This window comes from Alosa sapidissima, chromosome 6, assembly GCF_018492685.1.
Source record: "Alosa sapidissima isolate fAloSap1 chromosome 6, fAloSap1.pri, whole genome shotgun sequence".
In the NCBI taxonomy this organism is placed as follows: domain Eukaryota; kingdom Metazoa; phylum Chordata; class Actinopteri; order Clupeiformes; family Clupeidae; genus Alosa; species Alosa sapidissima.
Window position 1 is genome coordinate 23,896,125 of NC_055962.1, and position 13,077 is coordinate 23,909,201.

Below are 13,077 nucleotides of genomic sequence, written 5' to 3' on the forward strand. Positions count from 1 at the left end.
TGCCCGTTCACTCTCCCCTGCTTATTAGTTACTCACCCCAACCAATCAGTCTCCACTGCTCATTCTCTTCCCTCCTGATTGGTGATCACTTTCACCTGCACGTCATTGAACTACAGACTACTTAATCTCCATTCACCCAGCACTCTGTCTCTGGCCTCATCATCGGATGCTTCAGAACTTCAGGTCACTCTGTTCCTTGAAATCTGTTCTGAACTGCTATTGAAGCTGAATCTCCTAAGTTTGCCTTTTGGATCTCCTGTGTTCTCAGCGTGTGGTATGACACTTCTGAACTTTCGCCAGTAGGCCATGTTTTCGTGAAAACCCTGGATTCTGCCTGTGATGTTCTGATGCCTGTAAATAAATCTCCCTCTGCTTGACTTCTTGTCTTGTCTGTCTCTGTGGGTCCTGACAGAAGGCCAGAGCACAGCAGACGAAGTCAGCTTTATTGTCAGCTTTATTGTCAATTTCTTCACATGTTCCAGACATACAAAGAGATCGAAATTACGTTTCTCACTATCCCACGGTGAAGACAAGACATATTTTGCCAATTTAAGTCCACAGACAAACATAACATTCAAGTAAACAAAAAAATAAGTAAATAAGAGGGCACATATAATAATGAAAAAAATAAGAGCAGCAAAATTTGGTTGAAATTGTGCATAGACAGTCAATAAAAATACTAGTGCAAAGTCAGGCCAATAAAAGGCTTGGGTAGTTCTGTTTGACCTAAGTAAGAAAGAAAGTGGCATAGTGGTGCAAGTTATGTAAGGGCAGCAGAAGTGTTGTGTTTTCAGGACAACAACAACAAGTTGTCAAGTGTGCAAGTGGAGTAGTGCAGGCGGCCATTGTGGGTCCAATGTCCAGGATGTTATGTAGCTGAGGGTGGAGGAGGGAGAGAGTTCAGCATCCTTACAGCTTGGTGTATGAAGCTGTTGGTGAGTCTGGTAGTGCGGGAGCACAGGCTTCTGTACCTCTTCCCAGAGGGCAGTAGATCAAACAGATTGTGAGCGGGGTGACTTGCATCACTCACAATTTTGGTCGCCTTGCGGGTGAGGTGGGTGGTGTAAATGTCCTTCAGAGAGGGGAGTGAAGCACCAATAATCCTTCCAGCTGTGTTCACTATGCGCTGCAGGGCTTTCCTGTTGTATTCAGTGCAGCTTCCGCCCCACACAGCGATACAGCTGGAGAGGATGCTCTCAATGGTGCCTCGGTAGAATGTGGTCATGATGGCTGGTGGAGCACTTGCTCGCCTGAGTTTCCGCAGGAAGTACAGGCGGCGCTGAGCTCTCTTCGCCAGTGATGCAGTGTTGGTGGTCCAGGAGAGGTCTTCGCTGATGTGCACCCCGAGGAATTTGGTGCTGCTCGCTCTCTCCACCACAGCACCGTCGATGGTCAGTGGCAGGTGTTGGGTGTGACCTCTCCGGAAGTCAACAACAATCTCTTTGGTCTTGCTGACGTTCAGCAGGAGGTTGTTGTCCCTGCACCACGTGGTCTGATGGTCGACCTCCAACCTGTATTGAGTCTCGTCGCCCTTGGTGATGAGACCCACTAGAGTTGTGTCGTCAGCAAATTTCACTATGTGATTGTTGCTGTAGGTTGCAGTGCAGTCATGCGTCAGCAGGGTGAAGAGCAGCGGACTGAGCACGCAGCCTCGGGGGGCCCCTGTGCTCAGTGTGATGCTGCTTGAGGTATTGTTGCCAACACGTACTACTTGAGGCCTCTGACAGAGGAAGTCCAGTAGCCAGTTGCAGAGGTAGGTACTGAGTCCCAGTTTGTCAAGTTTGCAGATGAGTTGTTGTGGTATTATGGTGTTGAATGCAGAACTGAAGTCTATAAACAGCAATCTCACATATGAGTCTCTTTTTTCCAGGTGGGTGAGGGCTGGGTGGAGGGCAGAGCAGATTGCATCCTCTGTAGACCGCTTGGCTCGGTATGCAAACTGGAAGGGGTCCAGGGTGGGGGGGAGAATGGATTTGATATGTGACATGACAAGCCGCTCAAAGCACTTCATGATGATGGGTGTCAGTGCCACAGGGCGGTAGTCATTGAAGCAGGATGGAGCAGTTTTCTTCGGCACAGGTATGATGGTGGCAGCTTTGAAACATGATGGGACGATGGCTTGCTTCAGGGAAGTGTTAAAGATGTCTGTGAAGACATCCTTAAGCTCCCCTGCGCAGTCCTTCAGCGCACGACCTGGGATGTTGTCTGGACCTGTTGCCTTACGGGTGTTGATAGCAGCAAGTGTCCTCTTCACGCTGTCGGCAGAGAGGCACAGGGGCTGCTCATGTAGAGGGGGATGGGTCTTCTGTGGGCAGGTGCTGTTTTGTGCTTCAAAGCGAGCAAAGAAGCGGTTCAGGTTGTTGAGCAGAGGGATGTTGCTCTCACAGCTCTGTGGCGCGGGCTTGTAGTCCGTGAGGGCCTGAATGCCCTGCCATAGGCTTTGTGCGTTCCTGCTGTCTTTGAAGTGGGTGGTTATCTTGTGAGTGTATTCCTTTTTTGCTTCCTTGATGCCACGGGACAGGTTGGCTCTCGCTGTTCTCATGCCGGCTTCATCCCCAGCTCTGTAGGCTTTGTCTCTGGCCCTCAGCAGCCTGAGGACATCCCCTGTCAGCCATGGCTTCCAGTTAGCCCGAGTGATGATGTCTTTTGTGTGGGTCACATCATCGATGCACTTGGTGATGTAAGAGGTTACAGTGTCTGTATACTCCTCTATGTCTGTCCGGTTGTTGTAAGTGGCTGCCTGCTTAAACATTTCCCAGTCTGTTGTGTCAAAGCAGTCTTGAAGAGCATCGGAGGCTCCCTCAGGCCACACTTTTACCTGCTTACGAACCGGTTTGTTCGCTTTTACCCTTTGTCTGTATGCGGGCATTAGCATAACAGTGATATGGTCTGAAAGTCCAATGTGGGGGAGGGGGGTGGCTTTGTATGCTCCTTTGTGTGTAGTGTAGACCAGGTCCAGGATGTTATCTCCTCTTGTTGGAAAATCAACATGCTGGTGTAGCTTTGGAAGTACAGTTTTAAGATCAGCATGGTTAAAATCTCCAGTGAAGATGGTGAAACCGTCTGGGTGTGCCGTCTGTTGTTCACTGACAGCCTGGTACAGTTCACTAAGAGCCGCGTTCTTATCGCTGTTGTTGTTGGTGGGCGGGATGTATACTGCGACTAGCAGAATCGCAGTAATTTCCCTTGGCAGGTAAAAAGGACGGCACTTTATGATCATAAACTCTGCCAGTGGTGAGCAGTGTTTGCATACTACTACAGTGTCCCGGCACCATTCGTCACGGATGTAAACACAGATTCCTCCTCCTCGTGATTTACCTCCCTTTACAATGGCCCTGTCTGCTCGATAGCATGCTAGCTGCTCCAGTTGTACAGCAGAGTCCGGAATGTTGTCATTTAACCAAGTCTCAGTGAAGACGAGCACACAGCAGTTACTTACTGTCCGGTTCGTTGATCTCAGCAGTCGTATGTGATCCATTTTGTTGTCCAGTGATCGTACATTTGCCAGGAGAATGGATGGTATGGCTGGGCGAGTTGGGCTAGCCGCTAGCCTGGCCCGGACGCCTCCGCGCTTGCCCCTCTTCTGCTTCCTCGCACACCGCTTCCGACGCTTTCTTTCCGGAGGAGGAGTAGCAGGCGAGTCCAGTGTTGTTGCAGGCCGGAGTAGTCCGAGTTCCTTTAGCGTCTCTGTTGCAAAGTCCAGAACGCTGCAAAACTTGCTTTTGCAGATGTCAATTAAAAACTGCCTGCTGTGCTTGTAGTACGACGTAGTAAGACGAGACGAACACGTAAAACTTTCGGACAAACACTTTTTAAACGAACAAAACACCGTACGGTTGGGACAGAGAGAGGTCGCTGCGTGTGTACGCGCCGCCATCTTGGATCAGTGACCACCCAATGACCACCCAACAAAACGATCCCATCCAGGAGCTGGTCCAGGAGCTACGCAGAACCCTCGCTGCTGCAGCACGAGCACCTGACCCAGCCAGGATGGCCTCAAGTCCAGTGGTAAACCCAACTCCGTACTCCGGAACACCTGAACAGTGCAAAGGATTCCTTTTGCAATGCAGCCTCGCCCTGGAGATGCAACCTGCCCGTTTCCCCACAGAGACATCACGCATTGCATACATCGTTTCCCTGCTCACTGGTCGTGCCCTCCAATGGGCTGAAGGAGTGTGGAGCCAAGGTGGAGCCACAATCGATTCACTGGACAGCTTTCTGACCCTTTTCACAGAAGTCTTTGGAATTCCTGAGGGAGACTCTGCACTCCAAGCCAAGTTGCATGCCATCAGACAAGGGAAAAGCTCGGTCACTGACTATGCTCTCCAATTCCGGACCCTCGCCGCAGCCAGTGGCTGGAATGAAGCTGCCCTTCTCACCACCTTCAGACAAGGGTTGGAGCCCTCACTCCGACTTCAGCTGTCTGCCTACGCCGATGCAATGGGCCTTGAACGCTTCATTCAGCTGGCTATTCGGGTTTCACACCGGCGAGAGGGCTGCCTGCAGGATCTGCGATTCACCCCAGCAGCCCACTCAACAACCTCAACTGCAGTTTCAGGAAGCACCGCGGAGCCCATGCAAGTGAACACGACCCGACTCACCCCTGCTGAGCGTCAAAAAAGAATGTCGCAACGTCTTTGCCTGTATTGTGGAGGCTCCGATCACCTCATCGCCCAATGTGCCATTCGTCCCTCCCGACTATCAGTGAGTACGGTCTGTGCTCCTGAAATACATTTTAAGCCTTTAACCATGCCAGTGACGCTGATTCACTCCTCATCATCCTATTCTGTCTCGGCTTTGGTTGACTCTGGTTCGGCGGGGAATTTCATCTCGGGCTCCCTCTGCAGACGCCTCCAGCTCCCGAAGGCCCCTAGCCAACCTCCCTTCAACGTGAACTCCATAGTGGGTAAGCCCTTAACACGCAAACTTGTTAAGAGTCAAACTGAGGGCCTAGTCATGCGTGTAGGATTCTTGCATGTAGAATCTATTTCCTTTTATATTCTGGAAGATTCAACTGCTGAAGTGATTCTAGGGCGTCCCTGGTTAGTCAAACACTCACCCACTGTGTGCTGGGAGACTGGCGAAATTCTTAGCTGGGGTGACGGATGCATACCATCTTGCTGCCCTGAACTCCCTCTACGCCGCAGTCCCCAACCTTCCGTTGAGCTAAATGCAACCTCCATAGAGAGCCCCCACCAGAGTAGACCTGTCAATATCCCATCCGCATATGAGGATTACAAGGATGTGTTCTGCCCACAAAGAGCAGCCCAATTGCCCCCTCACAGACCCTGGGACTGCAGCATAGATCTGATCCCTGGCCAACCACTGCCACATGGAAGAATATACCCTCTCTCTCTACCGGAACAACAGGCCATGAAAGATTACATCAAGGAGGCCTTAGAGTTAGGGTACGTTCGTCCCTCTAAATCTCCTATTGCATCCCCTTTCTTCTTCATCACAAAGAAAGATGGCGGCCTCCGACCGTGTATTGATTATCGTGGCCTGAACCAAATTACTGTTAGGTTTCGTTATCCCCTTCCACTCGTCCCAGCAGCATTGGAACAACTACGAGGAGCCAACATCTTCTCCAAACTGGATCTCCGCAGTGCGTACAACCTCGTTCGCATTCGCCAGGGGGATGAATGGAAAACAGCCTTTGTGACCCCCACAGGTCATTATGAGTATTTGGTCATGCCGTATGGACTGTCTAATGCCCCCTCTGTCTTCCAGGGGTTCATGAATGAAGTGTTCCGGGACTACCTGAATCAGTTTGTGATTGTGTTCATGGATGATATATTAGTCTTCTCACCCAATCTCAGTGAACACATCAAGCATGTCACCCTGGTGCTGACCAAACTCCGAGAATTCCACCTGTTCCTGAAAACTGAGAAGTGCATGTTCCACTTACCTTCTGTTCAGTTCCTAGGCTACAACATCAGTCCCCAGGGGGTCTCCATGGATGAGGGAAAAGTGAGTACTGTTCTGTCCTGGCCAATTCCCAACACCATCAAGGACTTCCAGCGTTTCCTGGGATTCGTGAATTTCCACAGACGTTTCATCAAAAACTACAGTCTGCTCTCTGCACCCTTAACCTCCTTACTTCGTGGGAAACCCAAGACCCTTAAGTGGAACCCAGAAGCATCCCGAGGCTTCCAGAACCTCAAGGAGGCGTTCACAACGGCCCCTGTTCTCAGTCAGCCTGACCCGAATCGGCAGTTCGTCGTGGAGGTTGATGCATCCAGCTCCGGAGTTGGCGGAGTCCTCTCCCAACACCATGGCAACCCTCCACGTCTCCACCCATGTGCCTACTTTTCAAGGAAGCTCTCCTCGGCGGAAAGCAACTATGACATAGGCAACCGAGAACTCCTGGCTATCAAGCTTGCCCTTGAAGAGTGGCGTCATTGGCTGGAAGGTTCCAAACATCCATTCCTGGTCCTCACAGATCACAAAAATCTGCAGTACCTGCGAGATGCCAAACGCCTCAATCCTCGGCAAGCAAGGTGGGCCCTCTACTTCACAAGATTCACCTTCACCATCAGCTACCGCCCTGGATCCCGCAATTGCCGCGCCGATGCTCTGTCTCGCCTACACAGCACGGAGGAAACTCTTGAGCAGCCTGAGACAATCATTCCTACTGGTGTAGTCGTGAGTCCCATCCAATGGGCCTTGGATGACCAGATTGCTGCTGCCACAGAAGCTGATCCTGCACCTCCAAACACTCCGGCCAATCTTACCTTTGTTCCCTGTATTCTTCGAACCCAACTCCTGACCGCAGCACACTCATCCCTGGGCATGGGGCACCCTGGAAACGCGGCAACCCTTTTACTACTACTTGGCCGCTACTGGTGGCCAGAAATCAACAAGGATGTGCAGAGATTTGTAGCAGGTTGTGTGGACTGTGCCATGACCAAGACACCCAGACACCTTCCAGCTGGTAAACTAGTTCCACTTCCGATTCCACGAATGCCATGGTCACACCTTGGGGTAGACTACATCACAGACCTTCCTCGCTCTGACGGCAACACCTGCATCTTAGTGATAGTGGATCGGTTCTCAAAGTCATGCAAGCTCATCCCTCTGCCAGGTCTCCCAACAGCCTCAGAGACAGCGGAGGCGCTGTTCACCCACGTCTTTAGGAACTTTGGAATACCAGAAGACACAGTCTCCGACAGAGGACCACAATTTGTCTCTCGCTTTTGGAAAGCCTTCCTGCATCGCTTGGGCGTCACTGTGAGCCTGACATCGGGATACCACCCTCAGTCCAATGGGCAAACTGAAAGGAAAATCCAGGAGGTGAGCCGTTTCCTACGCACCTTCTGCCACAACCAACAGAACGCTTGGTGCAAATTCCTCCCCTGGGCGGAGTATGCTCAGAACTCCTTGCATCAGTCCTCAACAGGTCTAACCCCTTTCCAGTGTGTACTTGGCCATCAACCACCGCTCTTCCCCTGGTCTGGAGAACCCTCTGAAATGCCTGCAGTGAACACCTGGTTCCGGGAGAGCCAGAGGGTCTGGAATCAAGCTCACCGCCGCCTACAACAGGCTGTCCGTCGCCAACAACACCATGCAGATAACCGACAGTCGACTGCGCCGGACTATGCAGTGGGACAAAAAGTGTGGCTCTCTACCAGGGACATCCGCATGCGTCTTCCCTCAAAGAAGCTAAGTCCAAAATTCATAGGTCCCTTCCCTATAGTGAAACGGATTAGTCCAGTCACGTATCGTCTTCAGCTGCCACCTGAGTATAAAATCCATCCTGCTTTTCATGTCTCTCTCTTGAAACCTTATCACTCACCCCACTCTCCTTCCTCCACAGAACCTGGCGCTGTTGCTGAACCCCCCTTGCCGCTTCTCCTGGACGAGGGTCCCGTGTATGCCATCAGAGAGGTTCTCGATTCTCGGCGTCGCCATGGCCGTCTCCAATACCTTATCGACTGGGAGGGGTATGGTCCAGAGGACCGATCGTGGGTCAACAGAAGTGATGTCCTGGACCCCACTCTACTTGCCGAGTTCCACCAATCCCATCCCAGCCGTCCGGCCCCTCGACGCCGTGGTTGGCCTCTTCGTCGGGCACCCTCGTCCGCAGTTGCGCCTCCAGGAGGGGGGGGTATTGTCACAGCCAGGCCAGGTTCCCAAACGAGCAATCAGTCCAACTTAACCACACCTGCCCGTTCACTCTCCCCTGCTTATTAGTTACTCACCCCAACCAATCAGTCTCCACTGCTCATTCTCTTCCCTCCTGATTGGTGATCACTTTCACCTGCACTTCATTGAACCACAGACTACTTAATCTCCATTCACCCAGCACTCTGTCTCTGGCCTCATCATCGGATGCTACAGAACTCCAGGTCACTCTGTTCCTTGAAATCTGTTCTGAACTGCTATTGAAGCTGAATCTCCTAAGTTTGCCTTTTGGATCTCCTGTGTTCTCAGCGTGTGGTATGACACTTCTGAACTTTCGCCAGTAGGCCATGTTTTCGTGAAAACCCTGGATTCTGCCTGTGATGTTCTGATGCCTGTAAATAAATCTCCCTCTGCTTGACTACTTGTCTTGTCTGTCTCTGTGGGTCCTGACAATTATCCATAATGGACCAGGTGAAAAGTATGAAAGACCATATACCAGTCTCTTTGACTGCTGCAAATGGTAGGATATGTAAAACAATAAAGAGAGAAAAAAAAAGGAAAAACAAAAAGCCACTAAGTACAAAACATATACACATAATGGAAGGCTCCATCTGTACCACCCCCAGATAAGGTGATATGCTTTGGTGAGTGTTGTCATATGATCATAAGGGCACAATGTACCGGCCAACTTAGGCAAATACATCCCTTATCCCCCTCAACTTGTAGAAACCCCCCTCCCCCCTTTTTTCAACTTTAGCCCTACTTACGGATAATTTTAGCCAGCTTAAAGTTATTTAGATATTTATTTCATTCCATTTATTCAACCAAAAATTAACATTCATAATTTAAACAAAGAGTAACCAAATTGCAGTTTCCAACAATTATGTAGTATTCCAATATACCAATCATAATTTACCTCTATTATTATAAGTCATTTGTTCTCTATCTCAAATAATTTCACTGAAGAGATAGAGTACAACTAAGGCAGATAGTCCAACAATAAAACAAAAAATAACAAGTCCAATGAGTCTTAACCATCTTATTTCCATCAGACATCATCTTATAGTATACCTGAGTTTCATTTACCAACATGGTGCGTTATCACTCTGCCAGCTTTGTATAGACCCCTCTCCTCCAGTTCTTTAGCGGCAGCTATTGGGTTTGCAAAGGTCGTTGTAGTTCCATCGTTACAGAAGATTTTCAACTTTGCTGGTGCTTGAATGTGCGCCTTGATATTCTGGGCCTTTAGTTGTTCCCGAATAGGTTTGTATAGTGATCTCTGTTGCCTAACTTTGAAAGTGAAATTATGATCGAGGTAGATTCGTGCGTCCTTGTACATCACTTCCTTTTTGTCCCATGCCGCTTGTAGCACCCTTCTTTTTGCGTCAAAGTTGAGGAAAGTAGCAATAATCGGCCGTACTGAGTTTTGACGCTCTTTATAGGCACGGTAGGATCGCACAATGTAGAGATCTCCAGATATTCCAAGGGCGTCTGCTAGCATCTGACTAAGGAAGGCCGTCGTGTTACTGCCCTCGCTTTTTTCGGGAATATTGTAGATACACAGGTTGTTCTGCCTGGATTTACTCTCCAAGTATTCCATCTGATCAACAAGTTCATCAATTCGCGATTCCATCAATTCAACAGTTTCATGATTATTAGTGTCAGCGTCATCCAAATTACTCACTCTGTCCTCCAGCTGATCCACCCGAGATATTGTCAACTCCAAGTTTTGGCTTAAGTCCGAAGTTTGTTGCATTATTGTTTTTATATATCGCTGTGTATCCTGTCGGAATTCTTTGAGCCTCTTGCAGTTTGCTCTTTTGTAACTTTTTGTTTGACGGTCGTTTATCAAACTTTATTGAAGTGCCCAAACGGAGGTTCATTCCTCAGCATGTAACGTTAATCATTTTTTAGTCTTTATCGTAGGTTATAACAAATGTTCAACACTGCAAAAACTGCTTATCTAACCAAATCTAACCAAGTGTTATTAATCTTATATCAAGATAAAAAAAACTAGTTGGTATTGTTTTCAGTATAAAGAGACTTACCTAGCGCTTTTTTGTGAAATCATTTGACTTAATTTAAAAGAAATTTGACTTATTTTAAGACATCTCATCTTGAAAACAAGCAAATTTGTCTGCCAGTGCGTTAAGCAAATTTGTCCTAAAAACAAGCAAATTTGTCTGCCAGTGCGTTGAGCAAATTTATCTTGATAAGACTCCTTAAAATAAGTTAAAGTCTTCTTAAATTAAGTCAAAATGCTCTTTTGAGAGGGCGCTAGGTAAGTCTTTTCATACTAAAAACAATACCAAATAGATTTTTTAATCTTAATATAAGATCAATAACACTTGGTTAGAATTCATTTTTTGCAGTGAATAATAGCATGAGGGGTTGATTGGGGAGCTCATTCAACTTGCGGCCAAGTCACCGGAACCCTTTCAGACTTTCAATTCAATCAATTAGAACTATAATTGATTATTCATTCCATGTACAGTAGCTCCAGTCACTCCTTCAGTGCCTCTCCTGCAGCTACAGTTATTGTTGGCGGTGGGTAGCCTACCACACCCTTAGATAAACACACTAAAGATAGCTCATGCGAGGATGTCTACTGAAATATATGCATCTAGTGCCTGGTCTTGAACTGGCATCTCATCACAGGTCAGTTTTTAGTTTAGTTTAAAATGCTCCTTTTCTCAAATAGCTCTTAATGCCTAAACCAAGAAATAATGGACAGAAAATTCTATTTTTTTAAATCTGAAGTCTCAATTAGGCCCTTTAACAAAATATAAAAAAATAAATAACAAAAATAATTTGCAAGCGTGTTTTTTTTGTTTGCATCATATTTGATACTTTCGGCATTACACACAATTTTTGTTTGTATCATATTTGATACTTTGGGCATTACACACAATTTGGGCAATAACAAGAACTTTGCAATCTGTAAGATCTTTGGATATCCATAACATTCAAATCTTTTTTTTTCTTTAAACAGCTGGCTTTGTCCATCCTTTTCTTTCATTTTGAACTTCAAAAACTCTTTCTTTGTATAACATCTGCATCTTTGAACGTTGAAACAACAGTCTTTTCTTTCCTTTCCTTTGCCAAATGGTAAGCAAGGAAACAGTTCCTGTTCTTGTTTAGGCAGAGGTAGACATTGCATTTTACACCGAACACATAGGAGAAGTGAGGAGTTTCTTTGCAGTGCTTGCACCTTTGTCGTGCCCAGGATGGGAAGTGGTCAACCCCATCTCTCCTAACATCTGGAGGAACACTGCATAGTGGCCTCTTCTGTGGTGGGGTATGTGTTTGTGATGGTGAGGAGTGTGGCGAAGGGGAATGTGATGGAGAGGACAGTGGCCTACCAAGTACCATCTCCTGGTTTTCAAACTGTATTTGTACAGGGCAGGGCAGAGAACATATCCAAAAACTCAACACCACCCAAAAATTTGTTGTCTCCACAATGGCTGTTCTGGGAACCATAACGTATACGTCTTCCGATCCCAGTGTTTCACCTGACCTTGGGGAGTCCAATTTATATCTTCCGCTTCATCATCTGTCTCTACAAGGCCCTGTATGTCGCTCAAATTGCCATCAAGGAAATTCAGGACATATTCTAGAGAGAACTTCCTTTTAGCCTTTTCCCTTTTAGCCATCTATAAATTAGCCATAGATATTTATGAATTATGAATAAGAGTTATTAATTATTTGTCTGTAAATCTGTAAATTGTGTAATTGATTCATTAAAACACTGTATTATGGACTATGGATGGAAGACATAAAATACATATAACATCCAGAAAAAAATAACTATGCCCATTGAAAGATTTTCCACTAAATACCTGCAAAAAAATCAAACATTTTCTGCTCGATTTTACACCAAACTACATTTTACAATTTTTGGACATTTTAAGTTTTTTGAACAAAGTAATTTTTAATCTTAAAATATTGATAAATATGTAAAGGTAAATCTCACCATAAAATGATCAAATTACCAATATCCTTGACCTTTACATAATCGGCAGGGTACTAATGAGATTCCACCATTTTGAATTTTAACAAACTACATGTCAGAATTGTTGTAGTGCAAAAGGTATCCAACAGGGGGCAGAGGACAAGTAATAGATTGTATACAACAGGGTTTTATGCAAAGTTTATATCTCATGGTGATGCAATGGGTCTCAGAAATGCATGTCTCAAATATGATACGCACGGCATTATTAAGAAGTCCGTCCACATCTTGACTGAGGACTGTACCTACTGTAGAGCACATGACAAAACCTCAATGCACTTACTCATGCACATCAGCGTGCATCCCATCAGCATACTTATTTGCCATTCATACTTATCACTGATCTTCTATCTCCTATTGATTTCCCTGGTTTATTTACATTCTAGATAATATACTGTCTGCAGTCATTTAAGTCAGAGGACTAAGCATTTCACTACATATACTTTGTATAATTGTATGTGACCAACAAATAACTTGAACTTAAGGCTTAAGTGCCTCTCATTTAATTTTCATACTATTTATTTTTTAACATAGGCCTTACTCCTTATCCTGGGTTACAGTTCCTGGTACTGTATAAGGATTGTTAAATGCCTCAGTATCATCCAGGCTGATATGAAATCTGAGACAACTGACTAATAAAAGTAGCTAGCAACCTAGAAAATGTATTTTACTTTAATTGTTTCTTCTATAAGTTTATAGAATGCTTGATCCCACACACAGTGCTAGGATATATGTTTGCTATAATGTAAATAAAATATTAAAAGATCCTAGCTATTTGTGCTTTTTTGGTAAAAGATATGATGTGATGGCTTCAAAGTAGCCTACTTATTACAATCTGAAGATTTTGTTGAGTTTTTGCAAGAAATAATCACAGAATCGTTCATGGTAGAATTATGTAAATGTTCATTCTCATTTATAATGATGATGATAATATTAATAATAAT